The sequence below is a fragment of the Symsagittifera roscoffensis genome, chromosome 5, assembly GCF_963678635.1.
Source record: "Symsagittifera roscoffensis chromosome 5, txSymRosc1.1, whole genome shotgun sequence".
Classification (NCBI taxonomy): domain Eukaryota; kingdom Metazoa; phylum Xenacoelomorpha; order Acoela; family Convolutidae; genus Symsagittifera; species Symsagittifera roscoffensis.
Genome location: NC_087066.1, coordinates 37,571,755 through 37,585,254, shown reverse-complemented (window position 1 = coordinate 37,585,254; position 13,500 = coordinate 37,571,755). Strand labels below are relative to the sequence as shown.

At 34.1% G+C, this 13,500-nt stretch overlaps 1 protein-coding gene across 1 annotated transcript in view; it reads left to right on the top strand.

Moving 5' to 3' along the window:
* Positions 1 to 13,389: 13,389 nt before the first annotated feature.
* LOC134846432 (uncharacterized) overlaps positions 13,390 to 13,500 on the top strand; it is a gene marked incomplete in the record, with an annotated part of 5,641 nt that continues 5,530 nt past the window's right edge. The window contains 1 exon segment of the mRNA XM_063863787.1: positions 13,390 to 13,489.

Sequence of the window (13,500 nt, the reverse complement as noted above, 5' to 3'; positions counted from 1 at the left end):
TAAAACTTTAATCAAGGTGTCAGTTTTTCTCCCTTTTTTCCCTCAGAAAAAGAAAAAACTTTTTTCGGTTCAATTTTTTTTCGAGTTGTAGATCTAATGCTTGAAGAGTATTTGGCTCAGTATAACATCTTAAAAACTGAAAGATTTCATTGTAAGTCACTAAAAAAGCGTCTGCTGGATTAAATAATACCCGCACCAAAATCCATGCAAAACTACTTGATTATTTTATAAATTTCTCTAATTTCGTAAAAAAATGAAAAACCTTGATTTGGAAATAGACCCTAGTGCTACTACTTATTGAGCGACAAAGTCAATTTCAATCAGATTACAGCCACTCAGTGCACTCAGTGGCATGCGCGGGTGCATTTTTTTAGAAAACATTTTGATAGTTTTGCGGACCTTTTTGCGGACCTTTTGCAACTTTTGCAAGCTAATCGTTTGTATTAATTTCGTACGACTAAAATTTCCAATTTTATCTTCGATGTTGTCTAAAATTTTTGATTTTCGTTTTTTTTCTTCACCAACAACAATTCAATACCAATTAGGGGCAGTAGGAACATACACGGCTTTTTCTGGAATTTGAACTGTCTTGTTTCTATGGTTTACAATGTACATACATTCTTTTTCAATCACGCACCCTATTTCAAAAAATAATAATCTATCGAATTGGCGGATTTAGGGAGGTATGGGGGCGGACGCCGTTCCCTCAGGAATTCGACCCCCTGCCGACCAAAAAGGTCCCCTCTTTAAACTATTTTGAGATATCCATTTTTGGCTAACTGACCCTAAAATTTTTCTTAAGGCGCCGTTGGCGTCAATTTATACTAACTTTGAGTGGTGAGCGCGCGCCAAAAAAAGCCGCGATACTTTTGCCAAAGTTTTCCAAAAATTGCCTAAAACGCCTTTATTTGGCCTTTTTTTCAAAAGTTGCCTGCGGCGTAGAAAATTTTACCAAACTAGAGTCTTTATATTGGTTTGGGAGGGCTCAGAAAATCTACTTGGTTGAACTAAAGAAAAAAAATGTTCGTCAAAAATGTCAAAACTTTTTTGAAATTCCGCAAATCTCGAGAAGTTTCTAGATCCGCGCCTGATTTATCATATAAAAAGAATCAATTATACTCAATTAATAGTCGATTATAATCTCATGCCTTCAAAACGAAACTATACTAAATCTTAGGAATATTATGATTGATGCTAATCAAATAGAATCGTTTATTTTTGATGATACGATTTTATGTGATTACAATTCATTATAATCGATAATAACTACCTTTCGAAAAACAATTTTTTAAAGTCAATCAACTCCTTGTTTCCTAAAAAATTAGGTATCTTCAAATTTTTCCGAACAAAGAGTTTTTTAAGAATTCTTTTTGGTTCAACTATAGCAGCAACTCAGGAATTACAAGAAATCGCATTTTGCGCTATATATTCTTCTTTTTTTACAAAATTAACACCCATAATTCTCAAACTATCAGCTACTAGGTAGCGTAGCCATCAATAGATTTAGATTTGGATTAACTCAAAATTCCTTTTTTTCCATAAAACTGTTGGTTAAGGTTTGTTATGTTACTGTCACTACTCGATAAAAAAAACAGCGCGCAAAACATACCATGAGCTTCTAACATGAAAGTATTCAGAACTGATGTTTCGTATGGATAAAAAAACATAAAACAAAGAAAGGATTCGATCAAAAAGCTCTGAAATTACAAAAGATTACACCTGAAAAACTATTATTGGAGACATAATAGAAGCTTTCAATTTCAGTTGTGCCTCATGAAAAAAGATAAAATAAATAAACAGCAGTTCAAAAGGAACAAAATGCGAGGAACTAAAATTCGTCATGCTCGTTGAACAGTGAAAAATTCAATACAAACAAAAAAGAACGAAGTTTAAAGGAAAACTGTCCAGACTGTTTCAAGTTTGTAGAAAGCTTGAAAAAAATATATATAACTAAATGCAACAAAGGGTTGCGGAATCTTTTAAAAAACCATCTACACTACACGAATTTACTACATTTCAACTTTCTACATTTCCTTTTAAAATTTTTATCCAGTTTTCAGCTTTTCTCCACTTTTTTCTACATTTACTTTTCAAATTTTAATCGGAGTGTCAGTTTTTCTCCACTTTTTTCCTCAGAAATAGGAAATTTTTTTCAGTTCAGTTTTTTCTCAATTTTAGATCTGATGCTTGAAGATTTTTTGGCTAAGTATAACATCTTGAAAACTGAAAGGTTTCTTTGTAAGTCACTAAAAACGTCTGCTGGATTAAATAATACCCGCACCAAAATTCCATGCAATAATAGTTGATTATATAAAGAGTTTCTCTAAGTTCGTAAAATAATGAAAAACACTTAATTGGAAATAGACCCTGGTGCTACTACTTATTGAGCGACAAAGTCAACTTCAATCAGATTGAAGCCACTCAGTGCACTCAGTGGCATGCGCAGAAATTTTTCTGGGGGTGCTTATTTTATAAAAATTTTGAAAAATGTGCGGACCTTTTTTAGGGTCGAACAATACTGCAAAAATACTTTGAGGACCCAATTTTGTCCAAAAATTCTGCGCCGCATGCAAAAATTCCAAAAAACAGGCCAAAAAGGCAGGTTTGGGCGTTTTTTGGAAAATTTTGACAAAAAAATTGTGTTTTTTTCTGCGCGCCCTCACCCCTCAAAACTGATTATTTTGGCGCCGAGGCACCTTTAGAATCTTTTTAGAGTGGGTCTGACAAAAGTGGATGTCGTAAAATCATACCAGAGGGGGGACTCTATGAAAAAGTTTAGCAACGAGAGTTGAGGAAGGGGAAGGGAGGCAGTCGCCCCTGTTCGACCCCTCACAATCGGCACGCTGCAGCAACCAATTCAAAAGACAATCTAAATGTGTTTTTTCTAGAATAGTTCTGGCATTTTGGTAAATAGACTTGATCTGCTTTCACAAAACCCCTCTGAATGGCCTCAATGATTTTCTATATGTCAGGATTTGACATTCGGAGCATGGGTTTGAATCCACGGTGGAATCCTTCAAGAGCATTGTTTGTCCTGGGAAGGTCGCAATTGGTCCTGAAGTAAACGTTGCACATATCCATGTCGAATCGCAGTTTCCGTCTCGTCGTGTTTCGCGTTTCCTTGCGTACAAAGATGTCCTCAAATAGTTCATGAAGTAGTCAGGAAAATGGCAACTTATTAGTATTTGTATTTGTTTATACCAGGCTTCTATATGTAAGGGCGGGGCAAACGCAAGAGCAGCTAAAAGATGTATAGCTAGGTTAAATTCTTTGTCCTTGCAATTTTGTTTAGCATGGCCAATTTCGAGTATCTTTCTGTAAATGGCTTGCAAGAAGTAAAAGAAACAACCTCCGATTTCTGTTTCTGGAAAGTTATCACCCACAGAATTGATGCAAGCTATTGAAAAGTCCATTATGATTAAACTGGAGGGGGGACGATATCTACTTTCAAACTTGACAAGAAAGCGTTCTACGTTTCTTGTCGTTTATCGAGGAGAAGGGTATAGCTACAGCCATATCAAAATGGCGATGCATGCTGAAATGGAAGTCAATTCAAAGTGGAATCAATAGAATTGTTTTTATCCTGGGGGACTTTCTCCCGGTGAATTTAGTCCGCGAGTGGCCAAATTGGCAAAGCTCGCAACAAACTTTTGCGCGCTGCGAAGAATTTATTTTCAGATTTGGAAAGGTAACACAATTTTTTCTGCCAATCTATACTAAATGTGAGTGGGTAGCCGGCGCCAAAAAACCGCAATTTTTTTGTCAAAAATTTCCAAAAAAAGCCTAAAACGCCTTTCTTTGGCCTTTTTTCAAATTTGCGGCGCAAAAAATTTTATCAAATTATGGTCTTCATAGTGGTTTGGAAGAGCTCAGACAATTTCTTTGGTCGACCTTAAAAAAAAGTTTCGTCAAATTGTTCAAAATTTTTTTGAAACTCCGCTTCCCCCCCTCGAGAAATTCCTAGATCCGCGCCTTATCTATCATATAAAAAGAATCGATTATAGTCTCTTGCTTTCAAAACGAAACTATACTAAATCTTAGAAACATTTTGATCGATTTTAGTCAATTATAATCGGTTAATTTTGATGAGACATTTTTATCCGATTATAACTCATTTTAATCAATAATAACTACCTTTGTTTTGAAAAACATTTTTTTTTGAAAATCCAGCAACCCTTTGTTTATTAAGAAACAAAGATATCTTCAAAATTTTTGAACAACGATTTTTTTAGAATATATTTCGGTTCAACTATAGCAGCAACCCAGGAATTACAAGAAATCGCATTTTGCGCTATATATTCTTATAGTTTTTACAAAACTAACACTCATAATTCTCGAACTATCAGCTACTAGGTAGCGTAGCCATCAATGGATTTAGATGGGACTTGTTGAATTAACTCAAAATTCCTTTTTTTTCCATAAAACTGTCGTTTAAGGTTTGTTCTGTTACTGTCACTACTCGATAAACAAAAACAGCGCGGAAAATATACCATGAGTTTCTTACATAAAAGTATTCAGAACTGATAATTCGTAAGGATAAAAAATATGAAACAAAAAAAGGATGCGATCAAAAAACTTTGAAATTACAAAAAATTACACCTGAAAAAGTATTATTGGAGACGTAATGGGAGCTTTAAATTTCAGTTGTGCCTCATGAAAAAAAGATAAAATAAATAAACAGGAACAAAAATGCGAGGCACTAAAACTCGCCACGCTCGTTCTACAGTGGAGAAGTCAATACAAATAAAAGAAGAAGTTTGAAGGAAAACTGTCCAGACCGTTTCAAGCTTGTAGAAAGCTTGAAAAAAAACCAAAATATAACTAAATGCAACAACGGGTTGCGGAATCTTTTAGGAAACTATCTACACAACACGAATTCAATACATATCAACTTTCTACATTTCCTTTTTAATTTTTTATCCAGTTTTCAGCTTCTCTCCACTTTTTTTCTACGTTTCCTTTTCAAATTTTAATCGGGGTGTCAGTTTTTCTCCACTTTTTCCCTCAGAAATAGGAAATTTTTTTTCAGTTCAATTTTTTTTGAGTTGTAGATCTAAGGCTTGAAATTTTTTTGGCTAAGTATAACATCTTGAAAACTGAAAGGTTTTTTTGTAAATCACTAAAAAAGCATCTGCTGGATTAAATAATACCCGCACCAAAATTCCATGCAATAATAGTTGATTGTATTCAGAGTTTCACTAAGTTTGTAAAATAATGAAAATCACTTAATTGGAAATAGACCCTAGTGCTACCACTTATTGAGCAACAAAGTCAATTTCAATCAGATTAAAGCCACTCAGTGCATTCAGTGGCATGCGCAGAAATTTTTTTGGGGGGTGCTTATTTTAGAAAAATTTTGAAAAACTTGCTGATCTTTTTTAGGGTCGAATAATACTGCAAAAATTCTTTGAGGACCCAATTTTGTCCAAAAATTCTGCGCCGCAAGCAAAGGTTTCAAAAAACAGGCCAAAAAACGGCAGGTTTGGGCGCTTTTTGGAAAATTTTGACAAAAAAAAAATTAGTTTATTTTTCAGCGCGCCCTACCCCCGCAAAATTGATTATTTTGGCGCCGAGGCACCATTAGAATCTTTTTGAGGTTTGTCTGCCAAAAATGGATGTCGTAAAATTATACCAGAGGGGGGACTCTATGGAAAAGTTTAGCAACGAGAGTTGAGGAAGGGGAAGGGAGGCAGTCGCCCCTGCTCGACCCCTCACCCTCGGCACGCTACAGCAACCATTTCAAAAGACAATCTAAATGTGTTTTTTGTAGATTAGATCTGGTATTTCGGTAAATAGACTTGACCTGCTTTCACAAAAGCCCTCTGAATGGCCTCAATGAATTTCCATATGTCAGGATTTGAATTTCGGAGCATGGGTTTGAATCCACGGTGGAATCCTTCAAGGGCATTGTTTGTCCTGGGAAGGTCGTCATTGGTCCTGAAGTAAACGTTTCACATATCCATGTCGAATCGCAATTTCCGTCTCGTCGAGTTTCGCGTTTCCTTGCCTACAAAGGTGTCCTCAAATAGTTCATGAAGTAGTCAGGAAAAGGGCAACTTAATAGTATTTGTATTGATTTATACCAGGCTTCTACATTTAAGGGCGGTGCAAACGCAAGAGCAGCTAAAAGATGTTTAGCTAGGTTAAATTACTTGTTTAAGCTAGGTTAATTACTCCTTACGATACTGTTTAGCATAGCCAATTTCGCGTATCTTTCTTTGAATGGCTTGCAAGAAGTAAAAGAAACAACCTTCGATTTCTGTGTCTGGAAAATTGTCACCCACATAATTGATGCAAGCCATTTAAAAGTCCATTATGAGTAAAATGGGGGGGGGCGATATCTGCTTTCAAATTTGAACAGAAAGCGTTGTAAGTTTCTTGTCGTTTATCGAGGAGAAGGGCATAGCTACAGCCATATCAAAATGGCGATGCATGTTGAAATGGAAGTCAATTCAAAGTAGAACCAATAGAGTTAGTTTTTATCCTGGGGGACTTTCTCTCGGGGAATTTAATCCGCGAGTGGCCAAATTGGCAATGCTCTCAACAAACTTTTGCGCGCTGCGAAGAATTTGTTTGCAATTTTGAAAATGTAACACAATTTTTTCAAGGTTGGCGAAATATCTCGCATTTTTGATATGTTTAAAAATGAATTAAAGTAAGCTAATCGTTAGTATTACTTTCGTAAGACTAAAGTTTTCAATTAGATCTTTGATTTTGTCTAGTATTTATGATTTTTGTTTTTTCTTTATCAACAACAATTCAATACCAATTAGGGCCAGTCGGAACATACAGGTATTTTTCCTTGGGCACGAGTAGTCTTGTTTCTGTGTTTTACAATGTACATACATTTCATTTTGAATCCCGCATCCAGTTTCGAAAAATAATAATCTAACACATTAGCGGATTTAAGCAGGGCCACCGCCTCAGGGATTTGACCCCCTGCCGACCCTGAAGGTCCCCTCTTTAAACTATTTTGAGATATCCCTAGAAACTTTTCTAAAGGCGCTGTCGGCGCCAATCTATACTAATTTTGAGTGGGTAGCCGGCGCCAAAAAACCGCATTTTTTTTGTCGAAGTTTTTCAAAAAGTGCCTAACACGCATTTCTTTGGCCTTTTTTTCAAAAATTGCGGCGCAGAAAAATTTATCAAATTATGGTCTTCATAGTGGTTTGGGAGAGCTCAGATAATTTCTTTGGTCGACCTTACTTAAAAAATGTTTCGTCAAATTGTTCAAAATTTTTTTGAAACTCCGCTTTCCCCCCTTGAGAAATTCCTAGATCCGCGCCTGATCTATCATATAAAAAGAATCGATTATAATCAATTAAAAATCGATTATAGTCTCTTGCTTTCAAAACGAAACTATACTAAATCTTAGGAACATTTTGATCGATGTTAGTCAATTATAATCGGTTAATTTTGATGAGACGTTTTTATCCGATTATAATTCTTTATAATCAATTATAACTACCTTTTGAAAAACAGTTTTTTGAAAATCAAACCAACCTTTGTTTATTAAGAAATGAAGATATCTTCAAATTTTTTGAACAACAATTTTTTTTAGAAAAAATTTCGATTCAACTATAGCAGCAACCCAGGAATTACAAGAAATCGCATTTTGAGCTATATATTCCTCTAATTTTTACAAAACTAACACCCATAATTCTCAAACTATCAGCTACTAGGTAGCGTAGCCATCAATGGAAATAGATGGGACTTGTTGAATTATTTCAAATTCCTTTTTTTCCACAAAACTGTCGGTTAATGTTAGTTCTGGTTTTGTCACTACTCGATACAAAAAACAGCGCGGAAAACATACCATGAGCTTCTAACATGAAAGTATACAGAATTCATGTTTCGTATGGATAGAAAAAACATGAAACAAAAAAAGTATGCGAACAAAAAAGCTTTGAAATTACAATAGATTAAACCTGAAAAATTATTATTGGAGACCTAATGAGAGCTTTTAATTTCAGTTGTGCCTATCATGAAAATAAGATAAAATAAATAAACAACAGTTCAAAAGAAACAAAAATGCGAGGAACTAAAATTCGCTAAGCTCGTTCAACAGTGAAGAAGTCAATACAAATAAAAGAAGAAATTTGAAGGAAAACTGTCCAGACTGTTTCAAGTTTGTAGAAAGCTTGAAAGAAAAACCAAAATAAAACTAAATGCAACAAAGGGTTGCGGAATCTTTTAAGAAACTATCTACACTACACGAATTCACTACATTTCAACTTTCTACATTTGCTTTTTAAATTTTTATCCAGTTTTCAGCTTTTCTTCACTTTTTTTCTACGTTTCCTTTTCAAGTTTTAAAGAGGTGTCAGTTTTTCTCCGCTTTTTCCCTCAGAAATAGGAAATTTTTTTTCGGTTTTTTTCTTTTTCGAGTTGTAGATCTAATGCTTGAAGATTTTTTGGCTAATTATAACATCTTGAAAACTGAAAGGTTTCTTTGTAAATCACTAAAAAAGCGTCTGTTGGATTAAAGATTACCCGCACCGAAACTCCATGCAGTAATAGTCGATTATTTTATGAGTTTCTCTAAAATCGTTTAAAAAAATGAAAAAAATTTACTTGAAAATGAACCCTAATGCCAGTACTTATTGAGCGACAAAGTCATTTTCAATCAGATTACAGCCACTCAGTGCACTCAGTGGCATGCGCAGAAATTTTTCTGGGGGGGGGGGGGTTGGGTCTATTTTTTGAAGAAGTTTGAACTTTCGGACCTTTTTTAGGGTCGACCAGTACTGCAAAAACACTTTGAGGACCCTATTTTGTCGAAACTTTTGCGCCGCATGCAAGTGTGTCAAAAACCGGCTAAAACACTGCAGTTTTGGGCGCTTTTTGGAGTATTTTGACAAAAAAATCCGTATTTTCTGCGCGCGCTCCCCCCGCCAAATTAGCTATATTGGCGCCGAAGACACCTTTAGAAACTTTTTGAGGTTGGTCAGCCAAAAATGGATGTCGTAAAGTTATACCAAAGTGGGGACTCTACGGCAAAGTTTGGCAACAAGAATTGAGGGGAAGAGGGAGGCGAAAGCCCCCGCTCCCCTCCCCACCCTCGGCACGCTACAGCAACCACTATAATGGACACTCTAATTGTGTTTTTTTTTCTAGTTTTATTCTGGCATTTTTAAGAAAATAGACTTGACCTGCTTTCACAAAATACTCTCGCTAAGTGTTTAAAACCAGTTTTCAAAGTGTTTCGAAAAGCTGCTTCCGCCCACTGCCCACCATTTTTTCAAAACTTGGCTGTTGTTTATTTAAAGTGAAGTTTACTTTGGTTGTTTTTTTCTCTCCTCAAATTTTCCCTATTTGTTGGAAGTTTCTTAGTATCCTAAAAAAGTTCTCTAATGCATTGCCGGATTCGCGCCTGCCGCACATTTGACCAATGTCCGCATCAGGGATTTGACCTGAGAAATGCAACTTGGTCAAAACTTTTTATATGTTTTAAACGTTGCGTGAAAGTCTTTGTTGGGCTCTTTTTTTTCACGTCGAGAAAGTTATCGACGTTTTGAATAAGCTACGCCGACGCTTTTTCCTCCCCTCACCAGCCACTTACATACCTCTCATTTAAATTGAAGGGGAGGAGGTAAGTGTGGGTTTTAAAATGAGAAGAGGGGTTACCCGCGCTCAGTAAAAGGAGAAAATAATCCATTATATTATAAATGTAATCGTAAATTTAGCAAAACTATAATAAATTATAGTAGCCAATTTTAGATGTTTAAACGATTTATAATCCATTATAATGATAATATTTTTGGGAACATTGTATTAAACTATAATCAATGATAATTGATTATAATTTTTCCGAAAAACTCTTATAATCTATTATAATAGATTATAACCCCTTTTTCTATCAAAAAATTGTCTCACAAAAAACTCAGCTATAATGGATTATAATTAAGCTATTCTGAAAGAAAATACAGTAAAAATCAAATTTAATGTCAGTTCGAGCTATAAGCAGGGGCGAATCTAGGACTTTATCGGGGAGGGGAGCGGGTTTTCAAAAAATAGGTCTTTGAAATATTTATTGACCTTTTTTTACCAAATTGATTTTATCAGCACTCCTAACTCACTATAAAGACCCCATTTTGATCAAACTTTCTGCGCCGCAGGCAAAATTTAAAAAAAAACAGGCCAAAAAGGCGTTTTTAGACAATTTTTGGGAAATTTTGATCTGGATATCACGTTTTTTTGGTGCGCTCTCCCCTCTCAAATTTAATATATATATTGGCGCCAAAGGTGCCTTTAGAAAGTGTTTAGGCACCAAAAATGGATATCTCAAAGGGGGAAACCCCAGCCCCCACCCCTATAACCGCCCCTGCTATAAGTAAAAATTACAGTTTCTTTTAGTTCGGTAACCAACTGAAAAGCACACAAAACAAAACAAAAATAAAAAGGAATGAAGCGATGACACAATTGTTGAATAATATTGGATTAAAAATCATTATAATGGTTTATATGTCAATAAAATTTGAGAAAACAATTTTTCAAAAAATAGTCTATTATAATCATATATAAACGATTATGATGATTTTTATTGTTTCAAAAAATATTTAAATTACAATCCATTTTTAATCGATTATAATCAATTTTTTTTGAAATTTATGGAGACTGACTATAAAAATCCATGTAATTGATTATTTTCTGTTTTTACAGAGTGCGGTACGCAATTATGAGGGGTAAGGAGGATAGCAAATAAGACAAGCAAATTAAACAATGCTACTAAAATTGAGTTTAGTCGATAACTTTTTGGTACAAAAATGACACATTTTTTTTTGAATTGCATAAATTATACAGATGTGTCAAATAGTTAGTACTTTGATTTGCGTTCAGAAAGCTCAAACCGAAAGATTTGTAATATGCAAAGTAATTTCACGCCCGTAAACTGCTCAAAAATGTCTAAATTCTCATAGTTGTAGTTTTGGGAACATTCTAGATATAATTTTTTTACCTCGTCTATTTTGTCGTGTAACTTCCTCGGCCCCTTGCGAGGGACAAAGTTTTGAAGAATTGTACAATGGTGAGTAGATTGAAAAACCAAGTAGGCCACGAGTAATGTCGTAAATGCTGCAATTTTCGCCTATAATCGGAAACAAAACTATGCAGATTATAATTCATTATAACCCAACCGCAGTGACAAAAATGGATGAAAAAGGATTATATACAGAAAAATTTACAAATTAACGTAAGCAGATAATTGATTTATCTACAACCAAATTGCGAACAATACTCGACTCTATACAGATAGATTCTATTTTTTTCCACCAAAAACAAATGAATTTTAATGCCAAAATAATCGTTTTTTTCTATTCAATAAGATCTGTGTATAATCTGTAGATAATCTGCATATAATTATTAAATAAACTTTAAACAATAAAACTTGTTGGTAATCTGTACATAATCTGTAATTAATTTTTATAAAATGTTTGTCTAAAATTTGATCTGTATGAAATTATCATATTGCCTAAAAACTATAGGGGTCGTAGTAAATTTAAACTTGACCATTCAAAAGCTAAATTATTGATTTTATTTTTCAAAAAGATCACAAAAAGTGTAAATCTGAAAAAAAAAATTGTTTGTGTTATTGTGAGCTGAACTTACATGAAAAAAGTTACTTACAAATTTCAATAGATCACTACAAATTTCAATAGATCACCCTAAGATTTCGCAACCTAAGGGTTCCCGCGGTAAAAAAAGATAATTTTGTGCAAAACTTCTTCAATGTTTTTTTGAGAACAAATCATTAAAAAATAAGAAAAATTAATAAAAAGTTACTAGTTTTTGCTGCAACTTATTTTCAAAAATGAAAAGTACAAAAAATGAAAATTCTGCATTATAATTTTAGTTCAAAAGAATCTTATTATCTGATTGGCCAGTGTGTTGAGAAAATCTATATATTTGTATAAAGTCTGTATAAAGTCTGTATATAATCTGTTTATAGTCTGTATATAATCTGTATATTATCAGTATATAATCTGTAGATAATCTGTCATTAATCTGTATACGAACTTCATACAGTTTGCATGAAATTTGATACAAAAAAAATAGTTTTAGATTGTTTTGGTAATGATATCTTAATGAAGATATGGAGTATAAAATTTTTGCAAAACAAAATGCATTAGAATCTATAATTAAAACTACATAATTGATGTTTTACTCTATAAAATTACAGCAGATCTGAAATCTGTGTATTTTGCTGTAGATAATTGATTTTTATCCATTTTGGTTAGTGAGGGCTTTATAATGGAGTTCAACTGACTATCACTATCATCCGGTTAATTTTCTGGAGGAGAATTTCCAGTCCATTCAAATTTTTTATAATTTAATTATAACACATGGGACCTTTTTGACAATCGCCCCCCCCCCCCCCCCTTCAAGAAGGGGGCAATTATTAAGTTGTCGATTTTTTTTTTCACCAATCAGATTACAGCATAATTCAAATTTTAAATACAACGGTCTAGTGCTAATTTACTGCCTTTTTTATAAGGGTGGCAATTCTTTAGTAGATACCACAGGGAGGGCGATTGTTAAGTAGATCCAACCCATTAAAACGGAAACTTTTTAAGTTCAACCCATTCGAATCGATTATTTCTCATGAAACTCCAGTGGCATCCGGACATCATCCATGAAACAGCCGTAGATTCTGCTCAGTAGCAAATATAGTGCGGTGGGGACGCACTCAACACGAAATAACATTCGGTACCTTTTTAGGACATTTTTATCCGCCAATGTACACTAAGTAGACGGAGGGCTGCGCGCCTAAAATGCAAAATTTTTTCGTCGAAACTTCCCGAAAATGCTCAAAACAGTTTTAACGGCATATTTTTTGCAAGTTTTACTGCAACGCTTATTTGTATAGCGCAATGAGGTCTTAAACTTTTTTGTTCGGAGAGAAATCAAATTGGTCGAACTAAAGAGTTTGTCAAATTTTTGAAAATTTTTGATACCATCGAAAATCCCAGATCCGATCTCATAAATACAGACTTTTGTTTTTCTTGCGTTCTAGTTTCCATTGAACCTTCAAATAAGCATTCCTCACCCAAAATGCATTGATATGATCAAGTATGGCATTGATATGACTCAAGTAAAGCTTGATTATGATTCATACCTTTTTTTATTTCCAATTATTTTCAATAAGGTTAACTTATTTTGAATTTGCAGTGAATGTCAAATTGAAAACTGTTAATCGTAAGTGCGACAATTTATTTTGCATCTGAGCTTCAATTTTCTAAGAACATCAATATTTTTCCTTCTTTATTTATTAAAACGCGGAGTTATTTTTGCGCATCTGCGACAAAACCAAAAGATGAAAATACAATAGACGAAAATCGCTTTAGAGTTTTGCCAATTTTATTCGTACCTTACTCAAACACGCACTTTTTATAACGCACACTCAAACGCGCACTTTTTTGTGTGTAAATCGCATCCCGCTTGTGTTCATTTTCTAAAGCTATTTTTGCCTTTCTGAACCGGATGCTGCAACGTAACCGTAAC